General features: G+C 46.2%; 1 protein-coding gene across 14 annotated transcripts in view; it reads right to left on the bottom strand.

Annotated features, from left to right (window-relative positions):
- znf469 (zinc finger protein 469) overlaps positions 1–21,966 on the bottom strand; it is a 465,067-nt gene that overhangs the window by 109,192 nt on the left and 333,909 nt on the right. The window contains exon 1 of one of the 14 annotated variants that reach the window (XM_073070192.1): positions 17,086–17,417. The exons of the other annotated variants lie outside the window; for them this stretch is intronic. The gene's annotated coding sequence lies outside the window, so the exon portion shown is untranslated. Of the gene's footprint in view, positions 1–17,085; positions 17,418–21,966 lie in introns of those variants that run through there. 14 annotated transcript variants of the gene reach the window in all.

Raw genomic sequence — 21,966 nt, 5'->3', positions numbered from 1 at the left:
ATTCTGAGAGGTGTCTCTACACCCGTACAATCTGAGAGCTGTCTGTACCCCAGTTCATTCTGAGAGCTGTCCGTACCCCAGTTCATTCTGAGAGCTGTCCGTACCCCAGTTCATTCTGAGAGCTGTCTGTACCCCAGTTCATTCTGAGAGCTGTCCGTACCTCAGTTCATTCTGAGAGCTGTCTGTACCCCAGTTCATTCTGAGAGCTGTCTGTACCCCAGTTCATTCTGACAGCCGTCTGTATTCCCGCTCATGATGAGAGCTGTCTGCGTACACATTCATTCCCAGAGCTGTCTGTACACCTGTCATTCTGATAGTGCTCTGTATCCCCGTTCATTCTGACAGCTGTCTGTACCCCCGTTCTTTCTGAGAGGTGTCTGTATTCCCATTCATTCTGAGAGGACTGTTTATTCCTGTTCACTCTGAGAGCTGTCTGTATTCCCATTCATTCTGAGAGCAGTCTGTGTACTTGTTCATTCTGAGAGGTGTCTCAACACCCATACATTCTGAGAGCTGTCTGTACTCCCGTTCATTTGGAGAGCTGTCTGAACACCTGTTCATTCTGAAAGGACTCTTTATTCCCATTCATTCTGAGAGCTGTCTGTACCCCCGTTCATTCTGAGAGCTGTCTGTACCCCCGTTAATTCTAAGAGCTGTCTGTACCCCCGTTCATTCTGAGAGCTGTCTGTATTCCTGTTCATTCTGAGAGCTGTCTGTGTACATATTCATTCTAAGTGCTGTCGGTACACGCGTTCATTCTGAGAGCTGTCTGTATTCCCGTTCATTCTGAGAGCTGTCTGTACCTCCGTTCATTCTGAGAGCTGTCTGCACCTCCGTTCATTCTGAGAGCTGTCTGTATTCCCGTTCATTCTGAGAGCTGTCTGTACCTCCGTTCATTCTGAGAGCTGTCTGTACCCCATTTCATTCTGAGAGCTGTCCGTACCCCAGTTCATTCTGAGAGCTGTCTGTACCTCCGTTCATTCTGAGAGCTGTCTGTACCCCAGTTCATTCTGAGAGCTGTCTGTACCCCAGTTCATTCTGAGAGCTGTCTGTATTCCCGTTCATTCTGAGAGCTGTCTGTATTCCCGTTCATTCTGAGAGCTGTCTGTACCTCCGTTCATTCTGAGAGCTGTCTGTATCCCCGTTCATTCTGAGAGCTGTCTGCGTACACGTTCATTCTCAGAACGTCTCTATACCCATTCATTCTGAGAGTTGTCTGTGTACATATTCATTCTGAGTGCTGTCGGTACACCCGTTCATTCTGAGAACTGTCTGCGTAACCCGTTCATTCTGAGAACTGTCTGCGTACCCCTTCATTCTGAGAACTGTCTGCGTACCCGTTCATTCTGAGAGCTGTCTGTATTCCCATTCATTCTGAGAGCTGTCTGCGTACCCGTTCATTCTGAGAGCTGACTGTACCTCCGTTCATTCGGAGAGCTCTCTGTGATCCCATTTATGCTGATCGCTGTCTGTACACTGGTTCATTCTGACAGCTGTCTTTACGCCTGTTTATTATGAGAGCTGTCTGTACACCTGTCATTCTGAGAGCTGTCCGTACCCCCGATCATTCTGAGATCTGTATCTATACCCTTTGAATCTGAGAGCTGTCTGAACACCAGTTCATTCTGACAGCCGTACGTAACACTGTTCATTCTGAGAGCTGTCTGTATTCCCGTTCAGTCTGAGAGCTGTCTGTACCCCCGTTCAGTCTGAGAGCTGTCTGTATTCCCGTTCATTCTGAGAGCTGTCTGTACCCCCGTTCAGTCTGAGAGCTGTCTGTACCCCCGTTCAGTCTGAGAGCTGTCTGTATTCACATTCATTCTGAGAGCTGTCTGTGTACATATTCATTCTAAGTGCTGTCAGTACACGTGTTCATTCTGAGAACTGTCTGTATTCACGTTCATTCACTGAGCTCTCTGTACACTCGTTCATTCTGTGAGCTGTCTGTATTCCCATTCATTCTGAGAGCTGTCCGCACCAGCGTTCATTCTGAGAGCTGTCCGTACCCCCGATCATTCTGAGAGCTGTCTGTACCCCAGTTCATTCTGAGAGCTGTCTGTACCCCAGTTCATTCTGAGAGCTGTCTGTATCCCAGTTCATTCTGAGAGCTGTCTGTACCCCAGCTCATTCTGAGAACTGTCTGTACCCCAGTTCATTCTGAGAGATGTCTGTACCCCAGTTCATTCTGAGAGATGTCTGTACCCCAGTTCATTCTGAGAGCTGTCTGTACCCCAGTTCATTCTGAGAGCTGTTTGTACCCCAGTTCATTCTGAGAGCTGTCTGTATCCCAGTTCATTATGAGAGCTGTCTGTACCCCAGTTCATTCTGAGAGATGTCTGTACCCCAGTTCATTCTGAGAGCTGTCTGTACCCCAGTTCATTCTGAGAGCTGTCTGTACCCCAGTTCATTCTGAGAGCTGTTTGTACCCCAGTTCATTCTGAGAGCTGTCTGTATCCCAGTTCATTCTGAGAGCTGTCTGTACCCCAGTTCATTCTGAGAGATGTCTGTACCCCAGTTCATTCTGAGAGATGTCTGTATCACCGTTCATTCCGAGAGCCGTCTGTGTAACCGCTCATTCCCAGAGCTGTCTGTACACCTGTCGTTCTGATAGTGCTCTGTATCCCCGTTCATTCTGAGAGCTGTCTGAACCCCCGTTCATTCCCAGAGCTGTCTGTACACCTGTCATTCTGAGAGCTGTCTGTATCCCCGTTCATTCTGAGAGCTGTCTGTATCCCCGTTCATTCTGACAGCTGTCTGTACCCCCGTTCATTCTGACAGCTTCCTGTACCCCCGTTCATTCTCAGAGCTGTCTGTTCACCTGTCATTCTGAGAGCTTTCTGTACTCCCGTTCATAGTGAGAGCTGTCTGCATACACCCATTCATTCTGAGATCTGTCTGCGTACTTGTTCATTCTGAGAGGTGTCTCTATACCCGTACAATCTGAGAGCTGTCTGTACTCCCGTTCATTCGTAGAGCTGTCTGAACACCTGTTCATACTGAAAGGACTCTTTATTCCCATTCATTCTGAGAGCTGTCTGTACCCCCGTTAATTCTGAGAGCTGTCTGTACTCCCGTTCATTCTGAGAGCTGTCTGTGTTCACGTTCATTCTGAGAGCTGTCTGTGTACATATTCATTCTGAGTGCTGTCAGTACACGCGTTCATTCTGAGAACTGTCTGTATTCACGTTCATTCACTGAGCTCTCTGTACACTCGTTCATTCTGTGAGCTGTCTGTATTCCCATTCATTCTGAGAGCTGTCCGCACCAGCGTTCATTCTGAGAGCTGTCCGTACCCCCGATCATTCTGAGAGCTGTCTGTACCCCAGTTCATTCTGAGAGCTGTCTGTACCCCAGTTCATTCTGAGAGCTGTCTGTATCACTGTTCATTCTGAGAGCTGTCTGTATCACCGTTCATTCCGAGAGCCGTCTGTGTTCCCACTCATGATGAGAGCTGTCTGCGTACACATTCATTCCCAGAGCTGTCTGTACACCTGTCATTCTGATAGTGCTCTGTATCCCCGTTCATTCTGAGAGCTGTCTGTACCCCCGTTCAGTCTGAGAGCTGTCTGTATTCACATTCATTCTGAGAGCTGTCTGTGTACATATTCATTCTAAGTGCTGTCAGTACACGCGTTCATTCTGAGAACTGTCTGTATTCACGTTCATTCACTGAGCTCTCTGTACACTCGTTCATTCTGTGAGCTGTCTGTATTCCCATTCATTCTGAGAGCTGTCCGCACCAGCGTTCATTCTGAGAGCTGTCCGTACCCCCGATCATTCTGAGAGCTGTCTGTGTTCACGTTCATTCTGAGAGCTGTCTGTGTACATATTCATTCTGAGTGCTGTCAGTACACTCGTTCATTCTGTGAACTGTCTGTATTCCCATTCATTCTGAGAGCTGTCCGCACCAGCGTTCATTCTGAGAGCTGTCCGTACCCCCGTTCATTCTGAGAGCTGTCTGTGTTCACGTTCATTCTGAGAGCTGTCTGTGTACATATTCATTCTGAGTGCTGTCAGTACACGCGTTCATTCTGAGAACTGTCTTTCTTTCTTTTTCTATCTTTTTGTTATCATTATTAATAACAACAAAATAAAATTGATACATAGATAATGGGATTACAAACGTACATATTTCAACTAACTATAAAAGATTACAAGAACAATGATTACAGTATAAATGAGTATTCCCACATCGTAAATGATACAATATACAAATAGACAAGGCAAACCTAGGTGTATCATAATATAAAAGAAAAAAAAGAAAAAAATCATTATGCAAAAAACTAATCTAAAAATCTAATAACTAATAGAAGAGAAAAAAACAAAAAAGAGAGAAAAAGAAAAAAGAAAAAAGAGAAAAAAAGGGCTGTTTATAATATCTCATAAAAATACAAAATCATCAGTGTTGTCAACTCCGATCCTCTTGACATATATGCAATCAAAACTGGAAAATCAAATAGGCCTGGAACAGGGTCCTATTACATCATATGAAAAAATTGAATAAATGGTCTCCATATCTTTTCAAATTTAGTAGAAGTGTCAAATACACCACTTCTAATTTTTTCTAAATTTAAACATAACATAGTTTGAGAAAACCAATGAAATACAGTAGGAGGATTAATTTCCTTCCAATTCAACAAAATAGATCTTCTAGCCATTAGTGTAAGAAATGCAATTATTCGACAAGTGGAAGAAGATAAATGAAGTGAGTCCATCATTGGTAAACCAAAACTTGCGGTAATAGGATGGGGTTGTAAATCAATATTCGATACTGAAGAGATAATATCAAAAATATCTTTCCAATATTTTTTCAATAGCGGACACGACCAGAACATTTGAGTTAAAGACGCTATTTCAGATTGACATCTATCACAAATAGGATTTATATAGGAATAAAAATGAGCCAATTTATCCTTGGACATATGAGCCCTGTGTACAACCTTAAACTGTATTAATGAATGTTTAGCACATATAGATGATGTATTAACTAACTGAAGAATTTTATCCCAATTCTCAATAGGAATAATAATGTTGAGCTCTCTTTCCCAATCATTTTTTGTCTTATAAAGGGGCTCTGAATGTATCTTCATAATTAAATTATAAAGTTTTGATATAAGCCCTTTCTGAAAGGGGTTTAATTCAAACAAATTCTCCAAAATGCCTGAAGAGAGAACTGTCTGTATTCATGTTCATTCTGAGAGCTGTCTGTATTCCCATTCATTCTGAGAGCTGTCTGTACCCCCGTTCATTCTGAGAGCTGCCTGTACACCCATTCATTCTGAGAGCTGTCTGTATTCATGTTCATTCGGAGAGCTGTCTAAACACCTGTTCATTCTGCAAGGCTCTTTATTATTGTTCATTCTGAGAGCTGTCTGTATCACCGTTGATTCCGAGAGCCGTCTGTGTTCCCGCTCATGATGAGAGCTGTCTGCATACACGTTCATTCCCAGAGCTGTCTGTACACCTGTCATTCTGATAGTGCTCTGTATCCCCGTTCATTCTGACAGCTGTCTGTACCCCCGTTCATTCTGAGAGGTGTCTGTATTCCCATTCATTCTGAGAGCAGTCTGAACACCTGTTCATTCTGAGAGGACTATTTATTCCTGTTCACTCTGAGAGCTGTCTGTATTCCCATTCATTCTGAGAGCTGTCTGTACACCCGTTCATTCTGAGAACTGTCTACGTACTTGTTCATTCTGAGAGGTGTCTCTACACCCATATATTCTGAGAGCTGTCTGTACTCCCGTTCATTCGGAAAGCTGTCTGAACACCTGTTCATTCCGAAAGGACTCTTTATTCCCATTCATTCTGACAGCTTCCTGTACCCCCATTCATTCTGAGAGCCGTCTGTACACCTGTCATTCTCAGAGCTTTCTGTACTCCCGTTCATAGTGAGAGCTGTCTGCATACACCCCTTCATTCTGAGAGCTGTCTGCGTACTTGTTCATTCTGAGAGGTGTTTGTACCCCAGTTCATTCTGAGAGCTGTCTGTATCACTGTTCATTCTGAGAGCTGTCTGTATCACCGTTCATTCCGAGAGCCGTCTGTGTTCCCACTCATGATGAGAGCTGTCTGCGTACACATTCATTCCCAGAGCTGTCTGTACACCTGTCATTCTGATAGTGCTCTGTATCCCCGTTCATTCTGACAGCTGTCTGTACCCCCGTTCATTCTGAGAGGTGTCTGTATTCCCATTCATTCTGAGAGCTGTCTGTACACTCGTTCATTCTGAGAACTGTCTACGTACTTGTTCATTCTGAGAGGTGTCTCTACACCCATACATTCTGAGAGCTGTCTGTTCTCCCGTTCATTCGGAAAGCTGTCTGTATTCCCATTCAGTCTGAGAGCTGTCTGTATTCCCGTTCAGTCTGAGAGCTGTCTGTACCCCCGTCCAGTCTGAGAGCTGTCTGTATTCCCGTTCATTCTGAGAACTGTCTGTACCCCCGTTCAGTCTGAGAGCTGTCTGTACCCCCGTTCAGTATGAGAGCTGTCTGTATTCACATTCATTCTAAGAGCTGTCTGTGTACATATTCATTCTAAGTGCTGTCGGTACACGCATTCATTCTGAGAACTGTCTGTATTCACGTTCATTCACTGAGCTCTCTGTACACTCGTTCATTCTGTGAGCTGTCCGCACCAGCGTTCATACTGAGAGCTGTCTGTACCCCAGTTCATTCTGAGAGCTGTCTGTATCCCAGTTCATTCTGAGAGCTGTCTGTACCCTAGTTCATTCTGAGAGCTGTCTGTATCACCGTTCATTCTGAGAGCTGTCTGTATCACCGTTCATTCCGAGAGCCGTCTGTGTTCCCGCTCATGATGAGAGCTGTCTGCGTACACGTTCATTCCCAGAGCTGTCTGTACACCTGTCATTCTGATAGTGCTCTGTATCCCCGTTCATTCTGACAGCTGTCTGTACCCCCGTTCATTCTGAGAGGTGTCTGTACCCCCGTTCATTCTGACAGCTGTCTGTACCCCCGTTCATTCTGAGAGGTGTCTGTACCCCCGTTCATTCTGACAGCTGTCTGTACCCCCGTTCATTCTGAGAGGTGTCTGTATTCCCATTCATTCTGAGAGCAGTCTGAACACCTGTTCATTCTGAGAGGACTATTTATTCCTGTTCACTCTGAGAGCTGTCTGTATTCCCATTCATTCTGAGAGCTGTCTGTACCCCCGTTCATTCTGAGAGCTGTCTGTACCCCTGTTCATTCTGAGAGCTGTCTGTACCCCTGTTCATTCTGAGAGCTGTCTGTTCACCTGTCATTCTGAGAACTTTCTGTACTCCCGTTCATAGTGAGAGCTGTCTGCGTACACCCCTTCATTCTGAGAGCTGTCTGCGTACTTGTTCATTCTGAGAGGTGTCTCTACACCCGTACAATCTGAGAGCTGTCTGTACCCCAGTTCATTCTGAGAGCTGTCCGTACCCCAGTTCATTCTGAGAGCTGTCTGTACCCCAGTTCATTCTGAGAGCTGTCCGTACCCCAGTTCATTCTGAGAGCTGTCTGTACCCCAGTTCATTCTGAGAGCTGTCTGTACCCCAGTTCATTCTGACAGCCGTCTGTATTCCCGCTCATGATGAGAGCTGTCTGCGTACACATTCATTCCCAGAGCTGTCTGTACACCTGTCGTACTGATAGTGCTCTGTATCCCCGTTCATTCTGACAGCTGTCTGTACCCCCGTTCTTTCTGAGAGGTGTCTGTATTCCCATTCATTCTGAGAGCAGTCTGCGTACTTGTTCATTCTGAGAGGTGTCTCAACACCCATACATTCTGAGAGCTGTCTGTACTCCCGTTCATTCGTAGAGCTGTCTGAACACCTGTTCATTCTGAAAGGACTCTTTATTCCCATTCATTCTGAGAGCTGTCTGTACCCATATTCATTCTGAGAGCTGTCTGTACCCCCGTTAATTCTGAGAGCTGTCTGTACCCCCGTTAATTCTGAGAACTGTCTGTATTCCTGTTCATTCTGAGAGCTGTCTGTATTCCTGTTCATTCTGAGAGCTGTCTGTGTACATATTCATTCTAAGTGCTGTCGGTACACGCGTTCATTCTGAGAACTGTCTGTATTCACGTTCATTCACTGAGCTCTCTGTACACTCGTTCATTCTGAGAGCTGTCTGTATTCCCATTCATTCTGAGAGCTGTCCGTACCCCCGATCATTCTGAGATCTGTATCTATACCCTTCGAATCTGAGAGCTGTCTGAACACCCGTTCATTCTGACAGCCGTACATAACATTGTTCATGAGAGCTGTCTGTATTGCTGTTCATTCTGAGAGTCTGTATCCACTTTCATTCTGACAGCTGACTATACCTCCGTTCATTCAGAGTTCAGTCTGTACCCCGTTCATTCTCAGAGCTGTCTGCATTCACATTTATTCTGAGAGCTGTCTGTATTCCCGTTCATTCTGAGAGCAGTCTGTATTCACATTTATTCTGAGAGCTGTCTGTATTCACGTTCATTCTGAGAGCTGTCTGTATTCCCGTTCATTCTGAGAGCTGTCTATATCCACTTTCATTCTGACAGCTGTCTATACCTCCGTTCATTCAGAGTTCAGTCTGTACCCCGTTCATTCTTAGAGCTGTCTGCATTCACATTTATTCTGAGAGCTGTCTGTATTCCCGTTCATTCTGAGAGCCGTCTGTGTAACCGTTCACTCTGTGAGCTGTCTGGAGCCCCGTTCATTCTGAGAGCTGTCTGTATATCTGTTCAGTCTGAGAGCTGTCTGTGTACATATTCATTCTAAGTGCTGTCGGTACACACGTTCATTCTGAGAACTGTCTGTATTTCCGTTCATTCACTGAGCTCTCTGTACACTCGTTCATTCCGAGAGCCGTCTGTGTTCCCGCTCATGATGAGAGCTGTCTGCATACCCGTTCATTCCCAGAGCTGTCTGTACACCTGTCATTCTGATAGTGCTCTGTATCCCCGTTCATTCTGACAGCTGTCTGTACCCCCGTTCATTCTGAGAGGTGTCTGTATTCCCATTCATTCTGAGAGCAGTCTGAACACCTGTTCATTCTGAGAGGACTATTTATTCCTGTTCACTCTGAGAGCTGTCTGTATTCCCATTCATTCTGAGAGCTGTCTGTACACCCGTTCATTCTGAGAACTGTCTACGTACTTGTTCATTCTGAGAGGTGTCTCTACACCCATACATTCTGAGAGCTGTCTGTACTCCCGTTCATTCGGAAAGCTATCTGAACACCTGTTCATTCTGAAAGGACTCTTTATTCCCATTCATTCTGACAGCTTCCTGTACCCCCGTTCATTCTGAGAGCCATCTGTACCCCTGTTCATTCTGAGAGCTGTCTGTACCCCTGTTCATTCTGAGAGCTGTCTGTACCCCTGTTCATTCTGAGAGCTGTCCGTACACCTGTCATTCTCAGAGCTGTCTGTTCACCTGTCATTCTGAGAACTTTCTGTACTCCCGTTCATAGTGACAGCTGTCTGTGTACACCCCTTCATTCTGAGAGCTGTCTGCGTACTTGTTCATTCTGAGAGGTGTCTCTACACCCGTACAATCTGAGAGCTGTCTGTACCCCAGTTCATTCTGAGAGCTGTCCGTACCCCAGTTCATTCTGAGAGCTGTCCGTACCCCAGTTCATTCTGAGAGCTGTCTGTACCCCAGTTCATTCTGAGAGCTGTCCGTACCTCAGTTCATTCTGAGAGCTGTCTGTACCCCAGTTCATTCTGAGAGCTGTCTGTACCCCAGTTCATTCTGACAGCCGTCTGTATTCCCGCTCATGATGAGAGCTGTCTGCGTACACATTCATTCCCAGAGCTGTCTGTACACCTGTCATTCTGATAGTGCTCTGTATCCCCGTTCATTCTGACAGCTGTCTGTACCCCCGTTCTTTCTGAGAGGTGTCTGTATTCCCATTCATTCTGAGAGGACTGTTTATTCCTGTTCACTCTGAGAGCTGTCTGTATTCCCATTCATTCTGAGAGCAGTCTGTGTACTTGTTCATTCTGAGAGGTGTCTCAACACCCATACATTCTGAGAGCTGTCTGTACTCCCGTTCATTTGGAGAGCTGTCTGAACACCTGTTCATTCTGAAAGGACTCTTTATTCCCATTCATTCTGAGAGCTGTCTGTACCCCCGTTCATTCTGAGAGCTGTCTGTACCCCCGTTAATTCTAAGAGCTGTCTGTACCCCCGTTCATTCTGAGAGCTGTCTGTATTCCTGTTCATTCTGAGAGCTGTCTGTGTACATATTCATTCTAAGTGCTGTCGGTACACGCGTTCATTCTGAGAACTGTCTGTATTCACGTTCATTCACTGAGCTCTCTGTACACTCGTTCATTCTGTGAGCTGTCCGCACCAGCGTTCGTTCTGAGAGCTGTCCGTACCCCCGATCATTCTGAGATCTGTATCTATACCCTTCGAATCCGAGAGCTGTCTGAACACCCGTTCATTCTGACAGCCGTACGTAACATTGTTCATGAGAGCTGTCTGTATTGCTGTTCATTCTGAGAGCTGTCTGTATCCACTTTCATTCTGACAGCTGACTATACCTCAGTTCATTCAGAGTTCAGTCTGTACCCCGTTCATTCTCAGAGCTGTCTGTATTCACATTTATTCTGAGAGCTGTCTGTATTCCCGTTCATTCTGAGAGCTGTCTGTATTCACGTTCATTCTGAGAGCTGTCTGTATTCCCGTTCATTCTGAGAGCTGTCTGTATCCACTTTCATTCTGACAGCTGTCTATACCTCCGTTCATTCAGAGTTCAGTCTGTACCCCGTTCATTCTTAGAGCTGTCTGCATTCACATTTATTCTGGGCGCTGTCTGTACCCCCGTTCATTCTGACAGCTGACTGAACCCACGTTCATTCTGAGAGCTCTCTGCGTACACGTTCATTCTGGGCGCTGTCTGTACCCCTGTTCATTCTGAGAGCTGTCTGTACCCCCGTTCATTCCAAGATCTGTCTGTCTACCCGTTCATTCTGAGAGCTGTCTGTGTACCCTTTCTTTCTCAGAGCAGTGTGTGTATCCATTCATTCGCAGAGCTGTCCATAGCCCCGTTCATTCTGAGAGTTCTCTGAACACCAGTTCATTCTGAGAGCTGTCTGTCTACCTGTTCATTCTTAGAGCTGTCTGTACACCTGTCATTCTGGGCGCTGTCTGTATCTCCGTTCATTCTGACAGCTGACTGAACCCATGTTCATTCTGAGACCTCTCTGCGTACATGTTCATTCTGAGAGCTGTTTGTATTCCCGTTCATTCCAAGATCTATCTGTCTACCCGTTCATTCTTAGAGCTATCTGTGTACCTGTTCAATCTGAGAGCTGTCTGTATATCAATAGCTGCAACTTCCTTTTTCTATTTGACATAACAGAGTATTTTTATATGACTTTAGAAATAATTTATGAATTTGGGGATTAGAATAGTATTTAGGTTGATATTGTTCTTTTCATGTGTTCATACAACAGGGTTTTATCTTACTGTGGCCTAATTGGTTTTGAGTTATTCTCAATACCATTTAGTCATCTTGGACTTAAGTTCATTGTGATAACATAAGAACTGGGAGCAGGAATAAGCTACTTCAGAGGCTCAAGTCTGTTCTGCCATTCAACAAGAATAAACTAATCCTCTATTTTTGAGGTATTCCTCTAGGCTATGTATAGCTCAAATACCATCTATAAATTTGCTGATGATACCACCATTGTTGGTAGGATCTCAGATGGAGATGAGAGGACATTCAGGAGTGAGATAAGCCAGTTAGAACATAGAACATAGTACAGCACATTACAGGCCCTTCGGCCCACAATGTTGTGCCAACCCTCAAACCCCGCCTCCCATATAACTCCCCACCTTAAATTCCTCCATATACCTGTCCAGTAGTCTCTTAAATTTACTCCACCAATTAGTGGAGTGGTGTCACAGCAGCAACCTTGCAATCAATGTCAGTAAGATGAAAGAGCTGACTGTGGACTTCAGGAAGGGTAAGACAAAGGAACACATCCCAATCCTCATAGAGGGATCAGAAGTGGAGAGAGTGAGTAGTTTCAAGTTCCTGTGCTGTAGTGTTCTATGGTTTCTAGGTGTCAAGATAGCTGATGACCTAACCTGGTCCCAACATATAGATGCAGCTACAAGGAAGTCAAGACAGCATCTATACTTCATTCAGAGCTTGAAGAGATTTGGTATGTCAACAACATTCAAAAACCTCTGTAGATGTACTGTGGAGAGCATTCTGACAGGTTGCATCACTGTCTGGTATGGAGGGGCTACTGCACAGGATCGAAAGAAGCTGCCGAAAGTTGTAAATCTAGTCAGCTCCATCTTGGGTACTAGCCTACAAAGTACCCAGGACATTTTCAAAGAGCGGTGTCTCAGGAAGGCAGTGTTCATTATTAAGGACCTCCAGCACCCAGGGCATGCCCTTTTCTCACTGTTACCATCAGGTAGGAGATACAGAAGCCTGAAGGCACACACTCAGCGACTGAGGAACAGCTTCTTCCCCTCTGCCATCCAATTCCTAAATGGACATTGAACCCTTGGACACTACCTCACTTTTTCAATATACATATATTATTTCTGTTTCTGTACAATTTTTAATCTATTCATTATATGTATACTTTAATTGATAGATTTATTTATAATTATTATTTTTAGTTTTTATTTATGTTTTTCTTCTTTGACATTATGTCTTGTACGGAACTGTTGCTACTAAGTTAACAAATTTCATGACACATGCCGGTGACAATAATCCTGATTCTATCTCAAAAACCATTTTCTTCTTCTCTACCGCTCTTAATTCTTTTAATATTCAGGAAGTTATCAACCAATGGTTTTAATAGAGTAATTCATTGCTCTCCAATATTCACCACCTATTAAATGAGGTAAAATTCTTTCATTCAAATTGCAAATTGCCTAGAACTAAACTCCCCAGCTCCCCCGCATCTAGTCATTCAAGCCGTTACTAAATTTTAAACATTTCAGTGAGGTAGCCTTACATCCTTCTAAACTATTGTAAATAAAGGGCTGGCCTACTTTATTTTTCCTCATATCACTGACCTGCCAATGCAAGAAATGTTATGATAAATATTCATTATACTTTCTCTAGGTAAATTCTTTTAGGTAAAGAGACCAAACTTCGGCAAAGTGTTCTCAGTATAGTCTCACCAAAGCCTTTAGAAAGAAAGACATCTTTATTCTTTGCTCAAATTCTGCAGCAAAAATGTGAATGATGTTCTGGTCAAGATAGCTCCAAGTTGTGGTTTCTGGTGACTTAACTGCTTTGTAAGTTTGGAGGGATTGTTTTGGGGGCAGAGAGGTAAATTAGGGTCAGGTTAGGGCTTAGGGACAGGGACATGGGGGAGTCAGAGGTCAGGCCAGATCCCAGATCTCTGCTTTGCACCCGAATGCTAGCAACATGGATATGTGAACAAGAACATCCGAGATCCATGGTAGGATGTGGCCTAGTAGACTAGTGTGGATGAGGGCTGGTGCTCCCCCCACTCCATCATGTCAACAAGTTTTGGATGGGTTCCGGGATTGCAATTCTATGTGATCAAGAAGAATGAGGGCCGGGGACCCCCTAGGTACATGGGTTGGCAAAAACAGGGGGTCGAGGCCAAGTGTCCTGGTCCTAGTCACTAGAGAGTTCAGTATTTGAGGCCTGCAGTTTAGGGTCCCCATTTGTTGTCTTCAGCCAGTCTTGGGGTCGATACTGAAGACTGAAGCCCAGAGGGCGATAGGAATTCTGGAAGTAGAGAGCTGATAGCCAGCACCCTAGATCTGCGAGTTTGTGAGCCCACTGGAGAAGTCAACGTACCATTGTCTGCAGTTGGCATGTCCATGGGAGGCCAAAGGCAGTCTGTCCTGGGGTTGGATGACTATCGGTGTGTGGGAGGTTGGAATGAGGTTTGTTGTTGTTTTGTTATCATTGTTATTGTTTGTGTTTTTCGGTGAACATAATGGATGTGCTACTTTGGCGTTGAAATGTGTGGCGACACTAGTGAGCCATCTGCAGGACATTCTCAGGTTGTGTTGGATGTTAACACAAATGAAGTAGCTCACTGTCTATGTCTACGTGATAAACAAGTAAATGAACAAATCTGAACTCTCCGACTTCCCAAAAAGCCCATGCACCTGCAAACTGGCTCTCACCAACTTGTGAACAAGGGTACCCAAGTCCAAACAAACAAGAACTTTCCCTAATCTCTCTTCCTTTTAAAAATGCTTGCAACACACTCAAAATGCTGAAGGAACTCAGCAAGCCAGGCAGCATCTATGGGAAAGAGTACAGTCGATGTTATGGGCTGAGACCCTTCATCAGGATTGCTTCCTCTAGCATTTTGCGTGTGCTGCTTGGATTTCCAGCATGTGCCAATTTTCTCAAATTAAAGAAGCTTTTTTTTTTTTGTTTTTCTCCCCCCCTACTTTTCCTGATTTGTCCCATCAGCCACACTGCTGCCCAGTCACTTAACTTGTTTATATTCTCTTGCAGCCTTTTTTCTTCCTCTTCACTACACATATCCCCACTTTGAGTTGTGTCATTGGTAAAATATTACACTTGGTTCCCTTAGCCAAACCATTGATATGGATTGTGAACAGTTGGGGCCCAAAAACCCAATTCCTATAATGCCCCATTAATCACTGCTTGTTACTCTTAGGTGGCCACATGTATTCCTCTCTTTGGTTTCAGTTCAGGCATTTTGTTATTTTTGAAGTTCTTGTCATGGGATCATTTATTACAGTTTTCAGTAATCTACCAGCTACCAATGTCATCATGACAGGTCAGTAGTTGGTTTTCCCACCTTCCTTTCTAAATAGTGGGGTCCCATTTGGTACACTGCAGTCAGCAGGTCCATTCCAGAACGTATTGAATTTTGGAAGATGATAACAGGATATCCATTATCACAACAGCTACATCTTTCAAAATTCCTGGGATTAATCAGTTTACAAGATCATTAACATCTCCCACATTAGTCCTATACTATAATTCCTTCTTTTATTTCCAGATGTGCACAGGGGCCTTGTTTCCCTTTTCCACAAAGGAAGTTTTCTTGTTTTGAAGAAAGATGCATGCTGTTTGTTTAATTCTGCTGCCCTTTTCTCATTTCCCATTTCCCATTATGAATTCTTCTAACTTTGTCTGTGGGAGATCCACGTATCCTTTGCGGGACTGTTCACTTTTAGAAAGACCAATTGTTCATTTTATTTATCTTGCAGGTTTCATACAATTTTCTGTTTCTCACATTCTCAATTTCTTGTTCACCTTCAGATGAATTTGAAAACATTCTTATCCCTCAGGCTCTCTACAATTTCTGGTTACTTTATAAACCTCTTCCTTAATTTCAATGTTGTCTTTAATTTCTTCAGTATGCTTGGACCACTTTCATTACAAGCTATTGCCAGTCCATGGTCATATTTTCAATACAATTACCCAAACCAGGACAGGCAACCTGCCCCTCAACTTCATCATTTCCTTTGCTCAGACTGAAAATCCTGATTCCAGATTAAACAATATCACATTAAAATTTACGTAAAATTCTATCCTGTTATGCTCAGTCTCACAGCCTCTTTTCCCTTTCCTTGTTGCACAGCACTAGATTTAAAATAGGACATTCCACAGTGTTCCTCAACATACTAATTAACTAGCAAGTGAATTTCCAGTTTTGTTTCTGCACATTTAGTGAAAATAATACATTTTAATCATGAAGGTATCTTTCACTGAATTTTCTGGATGATGAAGCATAACCTGCTTACAAATTTCAAATAAAAACTACTATCCTTCATAGCAGCAAACATGTCTCTCATATTCTGGCATGGTGATCTGGCTGGTATATAGGGCCAAAGCTTGTGGCTCACTTCACCAAATGATATGTTATTGTCTTGCTTGTTTTCATTTTATGGACAATGTTCAAAAAATTGTTCCTCTGGTAATCTCAAATGAGCACCCTTCATCCCTCAGGTATTGCCACTTCATGTGTACACTCCACACCTCATAGTGACACAGACATAATCACTGCCCTACTCTGTTTTCATATGCCTTGCTGCTGCTTAGAAGAGCTCCTCTTGCCAACTGCCACTTTGTCACTACCATTTCCTGTCAGAGACACTTCATATACAGATACTCCTGCACCGAGTGTGGCTTTAGGTACAAAGAGTCTAAACTAATATAAGTTTACATACATACAAGCTAATCTGATGTATATGTAATCTTATGTACACTCAGAAACTTGCACAGTGTGTTTTAAGATTGCTTTTACATTTATATTTATTGTGTTTTTAATGCAGCATCAGATCCAGAGTAAAATTAATTTCCTTATCCTCAATACTCATGAACTGAAGAGTGCCAAAAAACATTGTCTTGAATCTTAAAGTACCTCCATCTAGGGATTAAAATTCATGTTGAGCCAGTATGTTCAGTTAGACTATTCACCACAAGGGTGAACTGGCTGGAAACTGGCACCGTTCATTTCTACCCTCAATTACTTTTGCACTCTTCCAGCAACAGATGGCAAGCAGGATTAAGAAACATGGATGACATTTTCTTGATTTCATTATTCGAAGAATACCGGGGTTCAAACTATGAGGCACTTAGATCAACCATCTCAATGAAAATGAATGTCATGTAGCGATGTGCTGCACACAGCGCTGAAATAACGACACGCAGTCGGTAAGTCGTTTCGAGACTAGTTTATTCAAACTTCACGGCGCTGGCATTTAAATCCCTAGCGCCCGCCCTCTCCGGGCGGAAATGATGTCAGAGGTGCATTACCAAAGTCTCCCCCCGTGCGCTGGCTATTTGTGAGCCGGTTCGCCTGCACAGAAAGTGGGTCGCCACATAACCCCCCCCCCCCCCCCAGAACCGGCGATACACCCCCCCCCAATGTCCACAGTCTGGATTAGCCTCTGTTTGGGAGGTCTGCCTCTGCGCCGCGGTGCCTGAACCTCGACCGGCTGCGCCAAGTCCACATGGGCTGGTTTGAGTCGGTCCACCGTGAAAACCTCCTCTCTCCCCCCAATGTCCAGAACGTACATGGACCCGTTGTTGTTGATCACCTTGAACGACCCCTCGTACGGCCGCGGTAGCGGTGTCCGGTGTCCGCCCCTTAGTACAAATGCAAACTTACAGTTCTACAGGTCTTTGGGTACATGGGTCAGGGTCCGTCCGTGTTGTGAAGTTGGTACCGGGGCCAGGTTGCCGAGCCTTTCGTGTAGTCTGTCCAGGACTGCTGTGGGTTCTTCCTCTTGCCCCCTTGGGGCTGATATGAACTCTCCCGGGACGACCAGGGGTGTGCCGTGCACCAACTCGGCCGACAAGGTGTGCAGATCCTCTTTGGGTGCTGTGTGAATTCCAAGCAGGACCCAGGGAAGCTCGTCCACCCAGTTAGGTCCTCTCAGGCGGGCCATGAGAGCCGACTTCAAGTGACGGTGGAAACGCTCCACTAGTCCGTTCGACTGTGGGTGGTAGGCAGTAGTGTGGTGTAGCTGCGTTCCCAACAGGCTGGCCACAGCTGACCACAGGCTGGAGGTGAACTGGGCACCTCTGTCGGAGGTAATGTGGGCTGGTACTCCGAAGCGTGCTACCCAGGTTACAATCAGTGCTCGGGCGCAGGAATCAGCAGATGTGCCAGTGAGCGGGACCACCTCTGGCCACCTCGTGAACCGGTCTACCATAGTTAGGAGGTATTGCGCTCCTCGGGACACTGGTAGGGGGCCCATGATATCCACATGAATGTGGTCGAACCTCTGGTGGGTGGGCTCGAACTGCTGCGGTGGGGCTTTAGTGTGCCGCTGCACCTTGGCTGTTTGGCACTGCGCGCACGTTCTGGCCCATTCACTGACCTGTTTGCGAAGTCCGTGCCACGCGAACTTGCTGGAGACTAGCCGGACGGTTGTCCTGATAGATGGGTGTGCCAAACCGTGTATGGAGTCGAAAACTCGCCACCTCCAGGCTGCCGGGACGATGGGGCGAGGTTGGCCGGTAGCCATGTCGCACAGGAGGGTCCTCTCACCTGGGCCTATGAGAAAGTCCTGCAGCTGCAAACCCGAGACTGGAGTCCTGTAGCTGGGCATCTCGTCGTCTGCCTGCTGCACCTCCGCCAGTGCTGCATAGTCCACCCCCAGGGACAGGGCCTGGACAACTGGTCTGGAGAGTGCATCCGCCACGACATTGTCCTTTCCCGAGACTGGATGTCCATCGTGTACTCGGAGATGTAGGACAGATGTCGCTGCTGGCAAGCCGACCAGGGACTGGACACCTTCGTGAACGCGAAGGTCAACGGTTTGTGGTCCGTGAACGCGGCGAACGGCCTGCCTTCTAAGAAGTACCTGAAATGCCGGATTGCCAGATACAGTGCCAACAGCTCCCAGTCGAAAGCACTGTACTTGAGTTCGGGTGGTCGTAGCTGCTTGCTGAAGAATGCCATGGGTTGCCAGCGCCCCTCGATGAGCTGCTCCAGCACCCCATCGACTGCTGTGTCGGATGCGTCCACCGTGAGGGCGGTCGGAACGTCCATTCTGGGGTGCACCAGCATCGCGGCATCTGCCAAGGCTTCCTTGGCTTTAATGAAAGCGGCCGCGGCCTTCTCATCCCAAGTAATGTCCTTGCCTTTACCCGAAATCAGGGTGTACAAAGGGCGCATGATACGGGCTGCTGAGGGGAGGAAACGGTGGTAGAAATTCACCATACCAACAAACTCCTGCAGGCTTTTGACCGTGTTGGGCCAGGCAAAGTGGCGGATCGCGTCTACCTTGGCGGGCAGAGGTGTTGCCCCGTGTTTGGTAATCCTGTGGCCCAGGAAGTTGATGGTATCGAGACCGAACTGGCATTTGGCTGGGTTGATCGTGAGGCCGAAATCACTCAGGCGGAAGTAGAGCTGGCGGAGGTGGGACAGATGCTCCTGGTGACTACTACAGGCTATAAGGATGTCGTCCAAATAGATGAACGCAAAGTCCAGGTCGCGTTCCACCACATCCATGAGCCGCTGGAACGTCTGTGCAGCATTCTTCAGGCCGAACGGCATTCAGAGGAACTCGAACAGGCCGAACGGGGTGATAAGTGCTGTTTTGGGGATGTCTTCAGGGTGCACCGGGATTTGATGGTATCCCCGGACGAGGTCTACTTTGGAAAATATTCTTGCCCCGTGAAGGTTTGCTGCAAAGTCCTGTATGTGCGGCACGGGGTAGCGGTCTGGAGTTGTAGCCTCGTTCAGTCTGCGGTAGTCGCCACATGGTCTCCAACCCCCAGCTGCTTTGGACACCACGTGCAGGGGGGAGGCCCATGGGCTGTCGGACCTCCGTACAATCCCCAATTCCTCCATCCTCTTCAATCCTTCCTTCGCCAGGCGGAGCTATTCCGGGGGGAGCCTTCATGCGCGGGCGTGGACGGGTGGTCCTTGGGTCGGAATGTGGTGCTGTACCCAGTGTCTGGGCATGGCTGCCGTGAACTGTGGTGCCAGAACCGATGGAAAGTCTGCCAGGATTCTGGTGAATTTGTTGTCCGACAGCGTGATGGAGTCCAGGTTTGGGGCCGGCAACTTGGCTTCACCCAGGGAGAACGTCTGGAAAGTCTCGGCATGTACCAGTCTTTTCCCTTTCAAGTCGACCAGCAGGCTGTGAGCTCGCAAGAAGTCCGCCCCCAGGAGTGGTTGGGCCACGGCGGCCAGTGTGAAGTCCCACGTGAACCGGCTGGCGCCGAACTGCAGCTGCAGTGTGCGGGTGCGTTAGGTCCATAACGTGCTGCCGTTTGCGGCCCTCAGGGTGGGTCCTGGCTTCCTGTTGCGGGTGTCGTACCTCGTCGAGGGCAAGACGCTGATTTTTGCTCCGGTGTCGACCAAGAAGCGGCGTCCCGACTGTTTGTCCCAGACGTAAAAGAGGCTGTCTTGGTGGCCAGCCGCCATAGTCATTAGTGGCAGCTGGCCCTGGCCCTGGCCCTTGCAGGGCGGGCGACAATGGCGGGCTTTTGTGCCCCACCGCTGGTGGTAGAAACACCACTGTTCTCTGGCCTCCTCACTCCTGCCTCTGTGTTGTGTGTGCCCCCTGCCGGGCCTGGTCTGGTCCGCGGCCTGGTAATCTGACCGACGGACGCCACGCTCTCCCTCTTGGCTTTCCACAGCACGTATGCCCGGGCCGCCACCTTCTGGGGGTCGTTGAAATCTGCATCGGCCAGCAACAGATGTATGTCCTCAGGCAGTTGTTCTAGGAATGCTTGCTCGAACATGAGGCAGGGCTTGTGTCCGTCAGCCAGGGCCAGCATCTCGTTCATCAATGCTGACGGCAGTCTGTCTCCCAAACTGTCCAGGTGAAGCAGGCGGGCACCCCGCTCATGCCTTGAGAGGCCAAAGGTCCCAATGAGCAGCGCTTTGAATGCTTCATATTTGCCTTCTTCCGGGGGTGACTGTATGAAATCCACAACCTGGGTGGCCGTCTCCTGGTCAAGGGCGCTCACCACGTGGTAGTAACGCGTGGAATCAGAGGATATCTGCCGAATCTGGAACTGGGCTTCTGCTTGGCTGAACCACACGCGTGGTCGCAGCGTCCAGAAAGTCGGCAGTTTTAGCGAAACTGCATGAACAGATGAAGAGTCGGTCATCTTTGGTCCAAATCCCGTTTGGACCATTGGGGTCACCAATGTAGCGATGTGCTACACACAGCGCTGAAATAACGACACGCAGTCGGTAAGTCGTTTCGAGACTAGTTTATTCAAACCGCAGCGCTGGCATTTAAATCCCTAGCGCCCGCCCTCTCTGGGCGGAAATGACGTCAGAGGTGCATCACCAAAGTCTCCCCCCGCGCGCTGGCTATTTGTGAGCCGGTTCGCCTGCGCAGAAAGTGGGTCGCCACAGTCACTAATTACCAGCAATTCAATTTGCACATGACATTTCTAACTGAAATATACCCATCATGAACAAGCGGTAAATGAATGAAGAAAATGTCTGAAGATGCCTCAGCAAGTTTTCAGGCTTTTCTGTCTCCACTAGTATTTTTCTAACCTGTTAGCATAAAATAACTGTGAGCTAAAACTATGAGCTATACAAGAGAAGTCCAGAGAACTGCTTTCAACAGGAACTGAAATACCTTCCTATTTAAGTATCACATTGCCGAACAGACACCAACACACCACCATTCCTCCTTCATATGTGCTGGTAGTTTGAAATATCATATAAGACAACAGGTAATGTGGATTTTCTATCAAATAAAATCTGACTACAAAAGGAATGAGTAAATATGTAGTATTTCTACAGCATATGTTTCCAGCAATGCTGTGATCACCACCACTGCACCCAAAGTCCAATGTCTCCTTCATCCTCCCTTTTCACACCTAGCATCTTTCTGGCTTGATCAGCTTGGTTCTACATGAGATTGCTTAGTACTACACCAGGCTGGTTTCAATCTGATGAGAGTAGGATGCCCCCTTAAAATTAGAAGCAACAATGCACCCTTCATCTTGTCAGAACCGGTTTAAAACATTTGACCCACAAAGCCTGTGACTTTCTCAACATTTGCTGCAACAGTGACCCAAATTACTATTTCATAAGGATGGCTTGATTGCGTAGTCCTGATTTGTACTTGGCTTTATATATTTTTAAATCAATAAAAAAAGATTAAAAATGAAATGAAAATGATAGCATAGTCATTAGCATAATGACTGCCTCCTGCTTCAATTTGCCGTAGTCTGTAAGGAGATTTTATGTTTTCCTCATGACAACATCGTTATGGTTTATAACTGCAGAACATACAGCTAAGGAGCCTAGGAAAACGTGACTTTGATTTTACTCTTAGCGAGATGCACACTAATGACATGGTTGCCGGGTGACATAGGCTGTTCAAGTACTTTTGCATGTAACAGGTGATGAATTATTTAAACAAAGAATGTTTAATCAAACAATATACTGTATTTACAATATTATTCAAATCTTACTGATTATTAAATTCACAACACTTCTCCTTGCTTAGCTATAAACTCCAATGTAGAATACATCTCAACTATATACACAGTATACTATATA

Source organism: Hemitrygon akajei, chromosome 17 (genome assembly GCF_048418815.1).
Source record: "Hemitrygon akajei chromosome 17, sHemAka1.3, whole genome shotgun sequence".
Classification (NCBI taxonomy): Eukaryota; Metazoa; Chordata; class Chondrichthyes; order Myliobatiformes; family Dasyatidae; genus Hemitrygon; species Hemitrygon akajei.
Note: the sequence above shows the minus strand (reverse complement) of the source record. Positions and strands in the feature narration are given on the sequence as shown.